This window comes from Mastigoproctus giganteus, chromosome 5 (assembly GCF_048544385.1).
Source record: "Mastigoproctus giganteus isolate SK-2022 chromosome 5, ASM4854438v1, whole genome shotgun sequence".
In the NCBI taxonomy this organism is placed as follows: domain Eukaryota; kingdom Metazoa; phylum Arthropoda; class Arachnida; order Uropygi; family Thelyphonidae; genus Mastigoproctus; species Mastigoproctus giganteus.
Genome location: NC_143579.1, coordinates 60,413,182 through 60,429,414, shown reverse-complemented (window position 1 = coordinate 60,429,414; position 16,233 = coordinate 60,413,182). Strand labels below are relative to the sequence as shown.

The following is a 16,233-nucleotide window of genomic DNA, read 5'->3' as shown; positions in this document are numbered from 1 at the left end:
AACAAGATATGGAAAATGTAACACACTAAATAAATCTAACTTTGAATTTTTTTTGAATATGGCCCCTGTGCGGAAAAGTTTGGACACCACCGCAGTAGAAGCTGGACCAAAGCCCACTGGGAATAACCCTTGATCTGCTCGCTGTTGACCAGCGCGACTTCAACATGTGGGACAGGTGGTCTAATAGGTTTTTACCAGGTACCACTAAGTTGTACAATGGTAATCCTTTTACCTCTCTTAATTCACGCAGCAGCACTAATTGCCTAAAGGCCAGAAATGTGAACAGTGCGTGCTGAGTTAATTCTCTCCTAATCCATTCACTATATGAAAATTTTTTTCCCTCAACTGAAAGAATTTTAAATGTAACTTCCAAGGGGAATTCAAAATAATTTGCTATAAAAGGACTTCGTTAAACAGAGGTCTGACTGAGTAATTTAGAATTATAAAAATGGTTATACAGTTTTATATAGAAAATATCTTAACAATAGGCAGTGAAAAATGCAAATTTAGTTAAATAATTTTAAACTTATTTGAATAGTAGGTAAACATGAAAAAAATTTATGGAATATTAAAATTTCAAAGTGCAGTGCATCCAAATGTCACTGTTAATAAAGGTGCCGGTATGCCGTACCATCCCAAAAAAAGCACTGTTAATATATATATTATATATAAACATATATTCAGGAGAGCACATTTAACTGGACATTCCCATTCATTCAGCATGGTTTCACAGTCATTTCCATTCATTACAGCACTGAATATACACAACGCTTTTTTTTTTTTGATCAGGCTAAGGATACATAGATTCAACAGTCATACTTGTAGTTTTCTCAAGGTGATGGGACTTCCTCAGCCTAGCAAGACAACCACACAAACGTAGCTACCCAACATATACACCACCTTGTCTACAGGTTAAGCCACAGGGGCACAAGGAAACCAGAAACCAGTGCGTGATGAAATATATCCATAATATATAAAAAGGTATGACAGTTAAAGAAATTAAGTAAAATTCTGTGTAAAAAGCCTCGTGCTACAAAAGCTACAAGACATTATTGCAGGGCAAAGCTCATTTTGTATATATCAATGAGTATATAAAAAATATCAGCTCATATACTGGAATTCATGGTCTGTTTTTGTCCATCAGAGTTTAAAAATGAGTGAATATTGAAATGGTACCCACACAGAGCAAACTCCCACACCACACCACAGGTTTTGCACTACTTTCAAACAAATAACATCACAGAAGACTTCTCTGCCATTTACAGTATTTAAACAAAATGACAGGCTGATGTGATAGCAGTTGCTCATCTTTTAAATACAGTAAATGGCATACTAGCCTTCAGGAATTGTCATATGTTTGAAATTAGTGCAATACTTAAGCAAATTTTGTTTAAATTGCAGTGGTTTAGTACTCATAACTTCGTTATGAGTACTAAACCACTGCAATTTAAAACTTGCTGGCCAAAAGATAAAAAAAAAAAAAAAAAATTAGTCAAAGTGTTGTTATATATATTATACAATCTATCAACTATATAGCTTCTGCTATATTAAATGTAATGAATATTTTTAAAAATATTTATTTCTAGCCTAATAACTAATGTCAATAAACATCTTGTAAATAAAGAAAATAACATAAATAAAACCATTTAAAATACCACATACTATCAGCACAAAGTATGGTCAGCATAACTTCACTGTAGTGAAGTTATAACAGAAACATTCAATAACAGAAATTGTCATATTCTGCCCAGAATGAATAATGCATTATACCCTTTAAGTTTCAGATCAGATTGGTTAAATTTCTTTCAATCACATGTGCATCATTTTCCTCTATCTTTCATGCCATCATATAGTAGATATTATTTTCACAGTAATAACAGCATCAAACAATAAGAATCAATATATTTTCGGGGCCTGGAAACAGACATCTAAGTGGCAACTCTCAGGGGTAACAAAGTTAATAGCATTTGGGACTTTTCCATGTAGTGGATAGTCACAAAATGAAAACAGTATTACTGAGACCTTTTCACATAGTGTGGAGGGGCAGCATTTTCTTCTTTGCATCCAGGCATTTGATAAGGCTTGTAAACCTCTCATATCAGTTTTGCATTATCCATCTTCTGGTCTAATAAAATGTTATTTCTTGTATACTAGTCTTGTTTGATATTTTACATATTGCTGTGATGATACCATAAGGAAGTTTAAATATTGCAAATATATATGTGGGCAAGATTTAAGTATATTACTACACTCATGTGGGTGCAGGTATGCACATACATAGCGTGCTCAAGTCTATTTGTTTATTTTTAGGTTTAGTGGAAGGAACCAAAGCTTATACAGCATCAGAAATTAACTATTTCATTTGCCCATTCCTTCTAATATTAGTAGTGGTAGCAGTGACAAATTAGGCAAAAAAAAAAAAAAAACACCCATCCATACCCTCAAAGAATTTATCTAGTTCTACCTTGAATTTATTCAAATCGTCCACTTCCACACAACAACTGATGGAAGTCTGTTCCAACGATCAACCACCCACTTGCTAAAGGCAAGCTTCCACACATCCATCCTGCAACCATCCCTCAACTTAAATTTATGCCCCCTCGTGTGTAGTCTCAGTAAGAGAAAGAATGCCATTCACACATTCAGTTTGCTCAATCCATTCAAGGCCTTAAACACCTAAATCAGACCATCCTGCAGGTGCCTAGTCTCCAGACACTGCAATTTTCAGAAATGAAGCCTTTCTAAGTAAGCACCCTTTTTTCCCTTCACCAATCTGGTTGCCCTTCTCTGCATCTACATTTTTCATAAAGTGAGGTCTCTAGACCTGTATACAATACTAAAGATGCAGCCTAACCATGGCCTTGTACCAAGGGATAATCACATCCTTTTCAAACTACACACTTCCCCAATGTAGGTGGAGTTTATTTAAAGAATTAATTACTCTCTGGCTGGAAGGAAAACTTTCATACAGCTATTCTGCACTACAACCATCCTTTTTGAATTTAAATTGATCTCCTCAGAAAGAATAAAGATGCTATTAGCATTTAGTTTACTTAACCCTTTTAAAGCCTTAAACACTTCAATTAGATCACCAAAGATGTTGCAATTTACAGAACTCCTGTATTTCCAGGTAAGAATATCCTTTTCTGCTCCCAACTAACCTTTTCCAACAGACCTATATACTTCGTAAAACCATGGTTCCAAACATGACCTAAACATTGCTTTACACAATGGTATAATCATCTCTTTGTCTCTGCTAGCAAAGTTCCTGTATATTACAAGCTGTTTTAGCAGCCTGCCTGCACTGCTCACATATCTTCATGTAGGATAATACAATTACACTTACTTTTCCCTTATCAACTATCTTGACATTGTTCAGGGATTACTGCTACCCCAGTGAAAAAAATTTACATTTATCTAAGTTAAACCTCAACTGCTATTTTTCAGAATATCTGGCTAGTTTATGTCACTCTCAAAGTAACACACACTGATTAGTGTCATTAACTACCTGCCCATCTCTGTACAAACTTTGACATCAAATGTTAAATACCTGTCAGTATCACTAATAAATATTAAAAACAGTAAAGGACAACTCTCAGCTATTAACTACTCTGTCTCCTACCCACTTAACTATCCCTTTATCCACAGCAGTAACTTTCCCCTAATGCCAAATTGCTCCATTTATATAACAACTGTTAGTGTGGAATAGTATCCAAGCTTTGACAACTTAGTTCATTATGTCATAATTTTCTGCATCTAGTTCCTTTGTAATGACCTAGGAACAGTAGCTAATTAGATTACTCAGGCATGATCTCCCTGTAACAAATCCATGATGCAACTGCCTTTTAGCTCCATTCCCATCAAGACGATCTTGAGATTTTTCATAGTGTTGAATCCGCAGGTCAAGAAAGAGAAGCTGAATTAACCTTCTGCTATAATCTTAAAATAATTTTAGGAAGAAGTTCTGAATAAGAAGGAGCTAGATATAGCAATTACCACTTTTTTCATAATTTTTTTTTCTGCTTTGAAAGCTGTCCTTTCATCACAAATACATTAGAAACATGTTGAAAAAATAGGATAAACTTGCAAAAACTGATATAGAAACAAACTGAACAGAATTGTGAGATAATTAATTAATTGAGACTACACTATTATAACACATGATTGATTTAAGTAATTTATTATTGAAATGCTACAATTTGAACAACTGAAACCCCTAAATGCCAAATACTTAAAACAATTCTGGCCTGGGGGTTTGAGGTACAATTTTCTAGAAATTTCTACAAAATTCTATTAATAATCTAATTATATTAAATAATTAATTAATTAAAGTTGTAGAAGTTACTGATGGGGGGGTTATAGTTGCATGGTTTCAACTTTGAGTTACAGAATAATTCTTTTGGGTAATTTAATAACATTTGACATTATTGTGAGGCTTAATTAAAATATTTTACAACATACCATATATTATACAATATGCAATTTAAAATAATTACAGCATTTTTACAAAGACTATTATTATACCATAAGTAATTAATTAGTTAATCAATTCATATAGTTTAGCTGGAATCCTTAGAGTTACTCTCCTATGTTATTAAGTTGGAAAAACTAGGATCACTTTTCCAACTTAATAGCATAGAAGGGTAACTCTAAGGATTCCAGCTAAACTATATGAATTGATTAACTAATTAATTTCTTATGGTATAATAATAGTCTTTGTAAAAATGCTGTACTTATTGTAAATTGCATATTACATAGTATATATTTTAAAATATTCTAAGACTCAAATGTTATCAAATTAACCATAAAGGAATTATTCTGTAGGCAACTATAATTCCATCGGTAACTTCTATAACTTTAATTAATTAATTATTTAACATAATTAAATTAATCATAGAATTTTATAAAAGTTTCTAGAAAATTGTACCTCAAATGAATGTTCTAACCACACAGGCCTGAGGATGGGAAACAGTGAGTTCCCCAAAACATAGCCAGAATTGTTTAAGTGTTTCGCACTGAGGTGTTTCAATCATCAAATTATAGCTTTTCAATAATAAATTACTTAAATCTACCACATGATATAATAGTATAGTCTCAATTAATTATCTCACAATGATGAACAATCATGTAGATCCCCCCCCTCTTACAATTAATCTGAACAGAAAATAAAGAGATATACCCATTGATAAAAGAGAGATAAAAGTCTAGTACAAAGAAGACAGAAACTCTGCATTAACCACCACTAATGCAATTAATTTTGAGACCTTATGTGAGTAAGAATATGGAGTGCCCAAAGCAAGCACCATAATTATGAGAACAATCAACAACCTCATTGTTGCAGGGGGTTATGCTAGTCCTGATGCTCTCACCAGAAGTGTTCATCAAGGGCAGAATGAGCAAATTTAGAAATTTAATATTCTCCTCCCCCCCCTCTTGCTCAGATATGCAATTTTTTCCCGGTCTTCTAATCTTGCTGGTATAATAAATACTGGCAAGATTATTAGAAGACCAGAGAACTGCATATCCTCACAGTCTGGGCATTTTACATGAAAACTAGCACATTCTGCAGGGAAAAAAAGGGAAAAGAAAGAAGAAAAAAAAAGGAATAGGTTTTTACATCAGTAAATATGTAGCTTCCTGCCAGAAAGCTGCATACATCTAATATGATAGCCATGCCAGCATCCTGGAAAAACATTCAGAAATTCCCAGATATGGGAAATGCATGTTGTAGACCTATATTCAGCATTATGCCTGGGTGGAGCCAGTATCAAGTAGTCACAATCATGAAATTGTAAACATTGTTACAATGGTTACAATTGTCTATTTGATACAGATGTCAAGGGTATGGAATGCCCACAACTTTCCAAATCATGATCTATAAATCTTTGCACTAAGCTGGCATGGGTCGAGGCGCAGCTAAACACAGCACACATAGTGCTCCACAAAAGTACCGAAACATGTTAATCTATAATTAGTGAATTCACTGGCATAACACAGAACTTTCTAAAAATCAAAATCTCTCATTGCATACCAATTCTTCATAGCAAAACAAGCAGAAAAAGAACAGTACAGACCATGTTCAGTTCCATGGAAAGCTTCATATGTAAAGAGGTGGTATTAAAGTATTGGAGGAGCAATATTTCCAACCCCTGAGGGATGAATATAAGAACATCTTATAGTGTAAACAGCTAGTGAGATTGTTCATTGCTTTCACAATTATCACATATGCTTGTGGCACTTCACATTCATACATCAGGTCCCAAGGTTAATCACAAATGCCAGACTCCAAAGGGTGTTTGGCATTTAATGCATGTCTAAATTAAACTTGGTTATTGGTAACACTGGTATTTTTTTTTTTTTTTTGTCTTGCCAGTGGCATAGTTTAAAGAGTTTAAGATTCTATATCTATATAATATCGGTGTAGATACACTATAGACAACTCTTAAAGAAAAACTATGATAGTGGTGTGAAAAGCATCATTTCATCTGTATCTCATATTGTGCTCATCCTTCACAATGAGTTGCCCATGTATTGCACTACCTCGAATAAGTAACACCTCACTAATAGAGAAGACTATTGTTACATATTCTCGGTGGGTGCCACCACTCAGACGGCACCGTTTCAAAACTGGTTGGCTTTTCATCAGTGGGTGGGCAGATAACCTGGTATTGCAAGTGAAGCATTACTTATTCGAGATAGTGCAATACATGGGCAACTCATTGTAAAGGATGAGTAGATATGGTGAATCTACACCGATATTATATAGTAATGTTTATTATGTACTTGTACATAATAAAAATTGGATGAAGGAACTGAAAAATGAGAAAATAATTTTATTAGACATTTTTTATTATATGTTACACAATGTAAGGTTAAGTAAAGTTTATAGAAGTTAACTATTTTTCAGTTGTACGAATAAAGAATGAATTCAGAGCTGTTCGTGTTTTTTTTTTTTTTTTTTTTTCAGATAAAATTGTGTTGTAGCATTTAGTTAAGTCTAACTTCGTGCTTAACTTTTGTTGCACAAGCATGAAGAAGATCATTCTCACAAAAAATATTCAAGTGATTGGTCAATTTTCTCAAGGGAAAAAGCTTTAATTCTTTAATTTTCTAATCTTCGTATCTGCGGGGACTTGGATAATGAATACTCGGGTACTGGGGACTCCCTGTACTTGTAAATGTTGAAACATAAATGTGTGTCATTTTCAAAGAAAATGAACAGTGCATGCAAAAACAGTTTCAAAAGAACAAAACAAAAGCTAATATAATATAGACTGCCCCTATAATCTTCTGTTCTTATTTTAAAAAATGCAAAATTAAATTACATATATAAATTTCTCTTGCTGATAAGTGTATATAGTATACCAGACATACAAAAGATTTCCTGTGAACAAAGTGATTAATTTCTCTTGTAACTGATTACACAGGGTGTTTCAATTAAAAGGCACTGAGGGAGAGAGAGAAAGAGATCTATCTTGCTTATTTGCAAATTTAGGCCAACTTGTCTTCAGAACCTTCAGAATGTTAAAATTGAACTAAGTATTACTGTTTAAACATGATTTCTAACTTTAAATTGCATGTAATCAACTGCTTCTTACTTAATAGGAAACTTTTTCCCCCTCATGTGTTTAGTCTAAAAATGTTATCAGTGTACTTCTGAAACAAAAGTAAGCCATTTGGAGGGGGATGGGGGAAACAACAATTGTGTGGGATATTCACTCTTCGGTATGCAATAAATATACTGGCCATATTTCTGCAGTTGTGCTGTCTCCTCATATACAACCCTTATATTATTATTTTATTTTTTTTCTTTAGATAAAATTGATTTACACTCAGTTCAGAAGTACACCAGTAATGTTTTTAGACAAAACTGAGGATGATGGGAAATAAAGGTCTGGAGGACCTTTATTTGGGATGGGAAATAAAGGAAATACAGGTCTGGAGGCCTCATTTCAAGAAGGATGTAGAGCTGCTGGAACGAGTACAGAGAAGGGCAACAAGATTAGTGAATGGAACAAAGGGGTGCTCTTACGAAGAAAGGCTTAAGTTTTGCAAATTACAGTGTCTGGAGACTAGGCACCAGCGAGGTGATCTGATAGAGGTGTATAAAGCCTTGAATGGTTTAAGCATGCTCAATGCTGATGGGATTCTTCCTCTAGCTCAGAATAATCACCTGAGAGGGCATAAATTCAAATTGAGGAAAGACAGATGTAGGATAGACGTGCGGAAATTTGCCTTTAGCCAGCGAGTGGTTGGTTGGTGGAACAGACTTCCATCCCTTGTGGTGGAGGTTGATAGCCTAAATAAGTTTAAGGCTCAGCTGGACAGGTATTTTGAACGAACAGAGGGGTGAAGTGGAAGTGGTTTTTTTTTTTTTTTTTTTTTTGGCTGATGCTGCATAAGCTTGCTTTCTTGCATCAAATGCCTCTACTAATGCTAATGCTAATAACTTTCCCACTGAGGAAAAAGCAAGATGATTAGGCAAAATTTAAATTTAGAAATTGTAAAATCAAAATAGTAAAAATTAGTCCAATTTTTAATAACAAATTCAAAAATTGCAGCTCAAATATGGGGGAAAAAAAAGTCCAGATGACAAATAGCCTAAACCTAAATGTAAGCCAGATAGATCCTGTTGTGAATATGACAATTTAACAAGTGGCTTGAACAAGTCACCAGCTTACCCCCTACCTGAATATATCTCTACTATATACAAATATCCTACAAACAATTGCATTTTTAATTAAAATTAGAATTTTTGCAGTATCAAACTTTAGTTTGTGAAGCAAACTGTGTACATGAATCGATACCCATCTCATTTTGAAAGCTATAGTTATGTAATACACACGTATATTGGAAATATCACAAGCATCTTACTAATATGGATACATAATGCCACAAAATGTTTGCCACACCTTAGCAATTGAGTTGCAGTACATAAGTTCTGCATTTCCGGCTAAAGCTAACCCCCCCCTCCACCTCCTTGGTAAATGAGGATAGAACAGGCTAGGAATTCAACACCCTTAGTAACTCTGCTGTATCACAGCTAAGTACAGAATAAAATGAGGAACATATTTCAAAACACAGACATAACAGTAGTCTTCTCCTCATATTCAAAAGTTTGTTCTTTTTTCAAAAATATGAAAAATTATCTATGAAATAAATTACTTAATATAATTTACTTAATTAACTGTCAGGAAAAACTGCCAGAAAAATAAACTGGGTCTACATCCATTAGGTATGGCCACTCCAATATTTTCAACACACATGCTATATGCTATATCATAACTATATGCTTTCAGAGCAAGATGGGTTGAATGGCATTATCAATTTATGTACAGTTCACTTCATAAAGTTGGATAATGTAAAATTTTAATTATATAAAATAATGAATACAAATTATAGATCATGGAATCTAGTGTAATAAATAACCAAGTTAAAAAATAGATGTGTTAAATGTCTGATTTACCTCCCCATACATTTTTGAGTGTCTGCAACTTTAAACAAAGTAGGACTACTCCCCATCAATTAGGAGTATCCCCTTTTCATGATTCTTCCAAGTTTATAATTACTGCTGATCTCACGGATAAACGCTATGGCAATCAAAAACAAAATGAGCATTCAAAGAGAATATTTTACTCCTTGCTAATGCATGCCTAATTATTTTTCTTTCCTTCTGTTTTTATGCAAGGTTCCTGGTGTTTTAACCTTGATGCACTTATCTGAAATGCATTCCACAGTAGGTAAAACCTTTTTAATAGTTCTCCAGTTGTTTCATTTTATTTTTAATCATTCCTTAAAGAGAATTTAACTATGGAGATTTATCTTAAATGTGACAAATTACTCAAGAAAGCATAAGATTTCCCCAGCCATTTTTGTCTTACGTGTTGAAGAACTTTTTCAGGACTGGTCACATTTTAAAAATCGATTATTTTTAATCAAGATACTGTAATACAATCAGCAACTCTTTTCTATAGCCAAATCTCTGACCAAGAAACAGTGACAACAGCCAGAGTACCAATTCTTCAGGGATTATAAGTCTTTTCCATTCATAAGACAGAGTGGTAATCAATGGCCACTGCTGGGCCCATTGTTGTTTTATATATTTATCAATGATATTGATGAAGGTATATCAAGCTTAATATCAAAGTTTGCAGATGATACAAAGGTTGGCAGGATTATTAATGACAGTATGCTACTGCAACAGAATCTAGAAAAGTTGGGTAGATGGGCTGAGAAGTGGCAACTGAAGTTTAATATTGACAAATGTAAAGTACAGCATATGGGTAGCAGTATCCCAAGAAAATGTATGAACTGTGTGGTGTTGCACTCAGGGTAGTGGAGAACGAAAGAGACCTGGGGGTAATTGTGCAGTCAGATATGAAATTTTCTAAGCAGTGCAGACAGGCTGCCAGAACAGGTCATGGGGGTCTAGTCAATGATATACAGGAATTTTGCTAGAAGGGATCAGGAGGTGATTATCCCCTTGTATAAGGCAATCGGCAGGCCACAACTTGGGCACTATGTACAGGTCTGGAAGCCTCATTTTTGGAAGAATACAGAGTTGCTAGAATGAGTACAGAGAAGAGCAAGACTGGTGAGGGGAACAAAGGGGTACTCTTACAAAGAAAGGGTTAAGTTCTGCAAATTATTGCACCTGGGGAAGAGTAACACAAAATAGCTTATACAATTGGCAAATCTGAACTAAAGCCAGTAATGGAGGAAAAGGACTTAGGTATTACGATATGGTCAGACATGAAGTTCTCCGAGCATTGTAGACTGATTGCAAGGAAGACCCATGGTGTCCTGTCGATGATTCATTGAACAACTGCAAGTAAAGATAAGGATGTCATAATCCCAATATATAAGGCTATTGTTAGACCACACTTGGAATACTGTGATCAAGTATGGAGACCGCACCTAAAGAAAGACATTGTGCTCCTTGATAGGGTCCAAAGATGGATAACTTGCTTGGTGAGATCAGCATAAGGGCGTCAATATGAGGAAAGTAGTAGTAGTAGTGGCATGTGATGCAAGAAAGCAAATGTATGAGCTTATGCAGCATCAGCCAAAAAGAAAAAAAAAAAAAAAAAAAATCACACCATTCCCTCCAAATGCCTGTCCAGTTCCTCCTTAAATTTATTCAACCTATCAACTTCCACAACGACAGATGGAAGTTTGTTCCAACAATTAACCACCCCCTGGCTAAAGGCAAATTTCCGCACATCTAATCTACATCTGTCTTTTCTTAATTTGAATTTATGCCCCCTTAGGTTCGTAATCTGAACAAGTGGAAGGATCCCATCAGAATTCAGCGTGCTCAACCCATTCAAGGCCTTATGCACCTCAATCAGATCACCGCGCAGGTGCCTATTCTCCAGCCACTGTAATTTGCAGAACTTAAGCCTCTCTTGATAAGAGGATCCCTTCATTCCCCTCACCAATCTTGTTGCCCTTCTCTGTACACGCTCAAGTAAATCTACATCCTTCCTAAAATGAGGCCTCCAGACCTGTATGCAGTACTCAAGGCGTGGCCTGACCATTGCCTTATAAAGAGGGATAATCACCTCCTTTTCACTGCTAGCAAAATTCCTATATATCATTGACAAAACCCCATGACCTGCCCTGGCAGCCGGTCTGCATTGCTCAGAAAACTTCATATCTGCCTGCACAATTACTCCCAAGTCTTTTTCATTTTCTATCACTTTAAGTGTAGTACCACACAGTTGGTACGTTTCTCTGGGGTTACTTCTACCCATATGCAGTACTTTGCATTTGTCAAGGTTAAACTTCAGTTGCCACTTCTTAGCCCATCTGCCCAAATTATCTAGATCCTGTTGCAGTAGCACACTGCCATTACTGTCATTAACAACCCTGCCAACCTTTGTATCATCTGCAAACTTCTACACTAAGCCTGATATACCTTCATCAATATCATTGATAAATATACAAAACAACAGTGGACCCAACACCAAACCCTGTGTGACTCCACTAATAACATTAGTCCAAGAAGAGCAGCACCCATTGATTACCACCCTCTGTCTTCTCCCACTTAACCATCCTTTTATCCATTGTAGCAACTTACCCTTAATACCATTCTGCTCCAATTTGTACAATAGTCTTCCATGCGCAACAGTGTCAAAAGCTTTCTTGAAATCCAAATATATGATATCAAAATTATTTTTTGCATCCAGTTCCTTTGTAACCACATCACAATATCCTATCAAATTTGTCAGACAAGACTTTCCCTTAACAAACCCATGCTGTGTCTGAATTATTGCTGCAGTCTTGTCTAGATGATCCTGCAATGCATCTTTAACCAGCGACTCCATTATTTTACCCGGAACAGAAGTTAAACTAACTGGTCTGTAATTACTCGTGTCACCCTTCAATCCCCCTTTGTGAATTGGGGATACATTTATACATCTCCAGTCCGTGGGAAACTCCCCTGAGTCCAAGGATGCTCTCATAATTATGGCTAAGCGTTTGCTTAGTTGCTTTGCCGCCTCCTTTAATATAACTGGATAGATCCCATCCACCCCAGGTGCTTTTCTTACGTTTAACTTCAACGGTTTCTCTTCCACTTTGCTCTCAGTTATTACAAAATCATTAAGTATCCTGCTACAATTTGATAACCTTCTGCCATTTTGAAACCTTAATAATTCCTCACGTGTGAATGTAGATGCAAAATACTCATTCAGTTTGTTTGCTATCTGAGCAGGATCATCAACAGTCGAACCATCGATGTCCAGTGGACCAATCAGATTCATCCCCTTCCTTTTAGAGTTTATATAAGTAAAGAAATCCTTGCTGTTTTTCTTAGCATCTTTTGCCAAGGATTTCTCGTAATCTGCCTTCGCCTGCCTAACCTCCTTTGTAACTTGGTTACAGATCAACTTGTAGCTATCATAGGCTTCTGTGTCACGTGTTAATTTATATGCATCCCATGCATTTTTCTTCTCTGTTACGAGTCCCATTAGTTCATTTGACAACCATTTAGGCCTAAACCTTGAACAATATTTCTTAATAGGTATGAAACTTTTAGTAGCATCCACGATTAATTCCTTGAATGCTTCCCACTTAGAATTTACTGTTGGTAACATCATCAGTTGATTCCACTGTACAGAATTTAAAAACTGTCGGAGACCACTGTACTCGCCTTTACGGAAGCAAAAACCCTTTCCTTTACCCCTGATGGTAATTAAATCTTTAAGTAAATCCCACGTCAGTACACTGTGATCACTGCCACCTAGTGGTTCTTTTATCTGCCAATTCCTAATACATGAATGACCACTGCTGATAACCAGATCAAGAGTATTACTTTCTCTGGTTGCCTCTCGAACATGCTGCTGCAGAAAACAATCATCCAATAAATCCACAAATGTCTGACTAGTGTGTGAGTGCCCAACCCACAAGTTCCAGTCAATATCTGGGAAGTTGAAATCCCCCATTATAAGACATTCCGATTTACTAGTCCACTCTATTTCTCTGTACAATTGTTCATTGTACTCATTCGAGTCATTAGGCCTATAACACACTCCTACTCTTATTTTTGCTTTCGCAGTGCTTATGTCACACCAAACTGACTCAACAGTGCACTGTTCATCTATATCAACTGGATGCACTTCTTTTGATTTTATGTTTTTCTTAATTAACAGCATAACACCTCCTCCCTTCCTATCCTGTCTATCCTTTCTGTACACATTGTACTCCCCAAATTCCAGTTCGGCATTCCTTATATCAGTGTGACACCATGTCTCTGATATCCCAACAACCAACAATATCCGCCTTTGATGTCTTGACCAACACTTCAAATTCATCAAATTTATTTACTATACTTCTAGCATTGGTATACATGCAAGCATACATGCTCCTACTCCTATTCTTTGTTACCCTAACACATCCCATATACCCACCCGTTCCACGATGACCGCCACCCGTCCCTGAAACCCCCAACACCCCACACTCCAGGTCGCTACTTATTCTAATAGAAATTGTGCAAGAATCACCTTCACCTCTGCCTACGGCTACTGTTAAACTATTAGTGCTTGTATCCCCCCAAGCTATCAGTTTTCCAACCCACCCAACACTGCCTCGACAGCATCAGCAAATATTCTTGCACCCTCTCTATTTAAGTGTATCCCATCCCTGTAGAAGCAGTCTCTCCTGTTAACAAGTACAGTCCAGGCTGGAAAAAATTCTATCCCTTGAGCCTTGCACAATCTTTCCAGGGCCGAATTGATCGACAAGGCTCTCATCATATACTCCCTCCTAAAGACTTTGAATATGTGGGTTGCAGAGCTTGGAAACTAGGCACCTTAGAGGAGACTTGATTGAGGTGTTTAAGGCTCTGAGAGGCATAAGCAAAATGAATGAGGACGAAATTTTCACGGTTAGCATTAGCATTAGCAGAGGCATTTGATGCAAGAAAGCAAGCTTATGCAGCATCAGCCAAAAAAAAAAAAAAAAAAAAAAAACCCACTTCCACTTCACCCCTCTGTTCGTTCAAAATACCTGTCCAGCTGAGCCTTAAACTTATTTAGGCTATCAACCTCCACCACAAGGGATGGCAGTCTGTTCCACCAACCAACCACCCGCTGGCTAAAGGCAAATTTCCGCACGTCTATCCTACATCTGTCTTTCCTCAATTTGAATTTATGCCCTCTCAGGTGATTTTTCTGAGCTAGAGGAAGAATCCCATCAGCATTGAGCATGCTTAAACCATTCAAGGCTTTATACACCTCTATCAGATCACCTCGCTGGTGCCTAGTCTCCAGACATTGTAATTTGCAAAACTTTAAGCCTTTCTTCGTAAGAGCACCCCTTTGTTCCATTCACCAATCTTGTTGCCCTTCTCTGTACTCGTTCCAGCAGCTCTACATCCTTCTTGAAATGAGGCCTCCAGACCTGTATACAGTACTCTAGGTGTGGCCTGACCATTGCCTTATACAATGGAATAATCACCTCCTTATCCCTGCTGGAAAAATTCCTGTATATCATTGACAATACTCCATGAGCTACTCTTGCAGCCCGTCTGCACTGCTCAGAGAACTTCATATCTGCCTGCACAATCACCCCCAAGTCCCTTTCATTCTCTACCACTGTCAGTGTAGTACCACAGAGTTGATACGTTGCTCTGGGGTTGCTGTTTCCCATGTGTAGCTTTACATTTGTCAATGTTAAACTTCATTTGCCACCTCTCAGCCCATCTGCTCAACCTTTCCAGATCCTGTTGCAGCAGCATAGTGTCAGTAGTGTCCTTGACAACCCTGCCAACCTTTGTATCATCTGCAAACTTGGACATTAAGCTTGATATACCATCATCAATATCATTTATAAATACAGAAAACAATAATGGACCCAACACTGAGCCCTGAGGGACTCCACTAATAACATTAGTCCACGATGAGCAGTGTCCATTGATTACCACTCTCTGTCTTCTCCCCCTCAACCACCCCTTTATCCAGTTGTAAGGATAGGTTATTTTAGGATATGTGCTGAAGGACATTAGCCAGGGCAAGTGGCGCCTCCGTAGCCAGGTGGGAAGGAGCAGCAGTGCGTAGCACACGCTTCTTGATTAGAACAGGGTTCGAGTCCGTCACCACTAAATACGGAGGATGCGGAAAGGTCAGGGAATGACCACCGCATATTCATGGAGCAATATGGTCTTAGTTGCTAATGCTCCTAAAAACCAAAATAACTAACCAGGGCAAGTTAATAGATATATAAATAATTTTGGAAGGGAATACATATATATAAAATATTTCAAGTAATTTATGCCTTGTTTATAATTGCTTGATAGGCTACAATTAAATGTTTTGGATAGGAATTAGAAGTGAGGAATTAGATTTGATACATTGTTAAATGTTGTGATAAGTATTGAATTATGTAAGAAATAATAGAAAGAGGATTGATATTTTGTTATTAATGGTTTTAATTGATGCATGATCAATATGTAGGAAATAATACAGGGATTGATTTTTTGTTATTGATAGTTTTAAATGATGCAGGATTGAATGTATACAGAAGGGAATTGAACGGGATTGGTATTGTTATTAATGATTTTAACTGATGCATGATTAAGAGATATATATATATATATATAAAAAGACTAGATCATGTTGTCATATGTTTGGGTTTAATCATTTTGGTTTTGATGTAAATATGTACAATAAACTGAATTTTATATATAACTTTTGTTTTTTTTTTTTTGTTCTAAGTACCAGCCTATCCGAA

The 16,233-nt window shown here is 36.3% G+C and overlaps 1 protein-coding gene across 3 annotated transcripts in view; it reads right to left on the bottom strand.

Annotated features, from left to right (window-relative positions):
* LOC150085437 (diphosphoinositol polyphosphate phosphohydrolase 1-like) overlaps positions 1-16,233 on the bottom strand; it is a 132,544-nt gene that overhangs the window by 71,756 nt on the left and 44,555 nt on the right. The gene's annotated exons all lie outside the window — the stretch shown is intronic.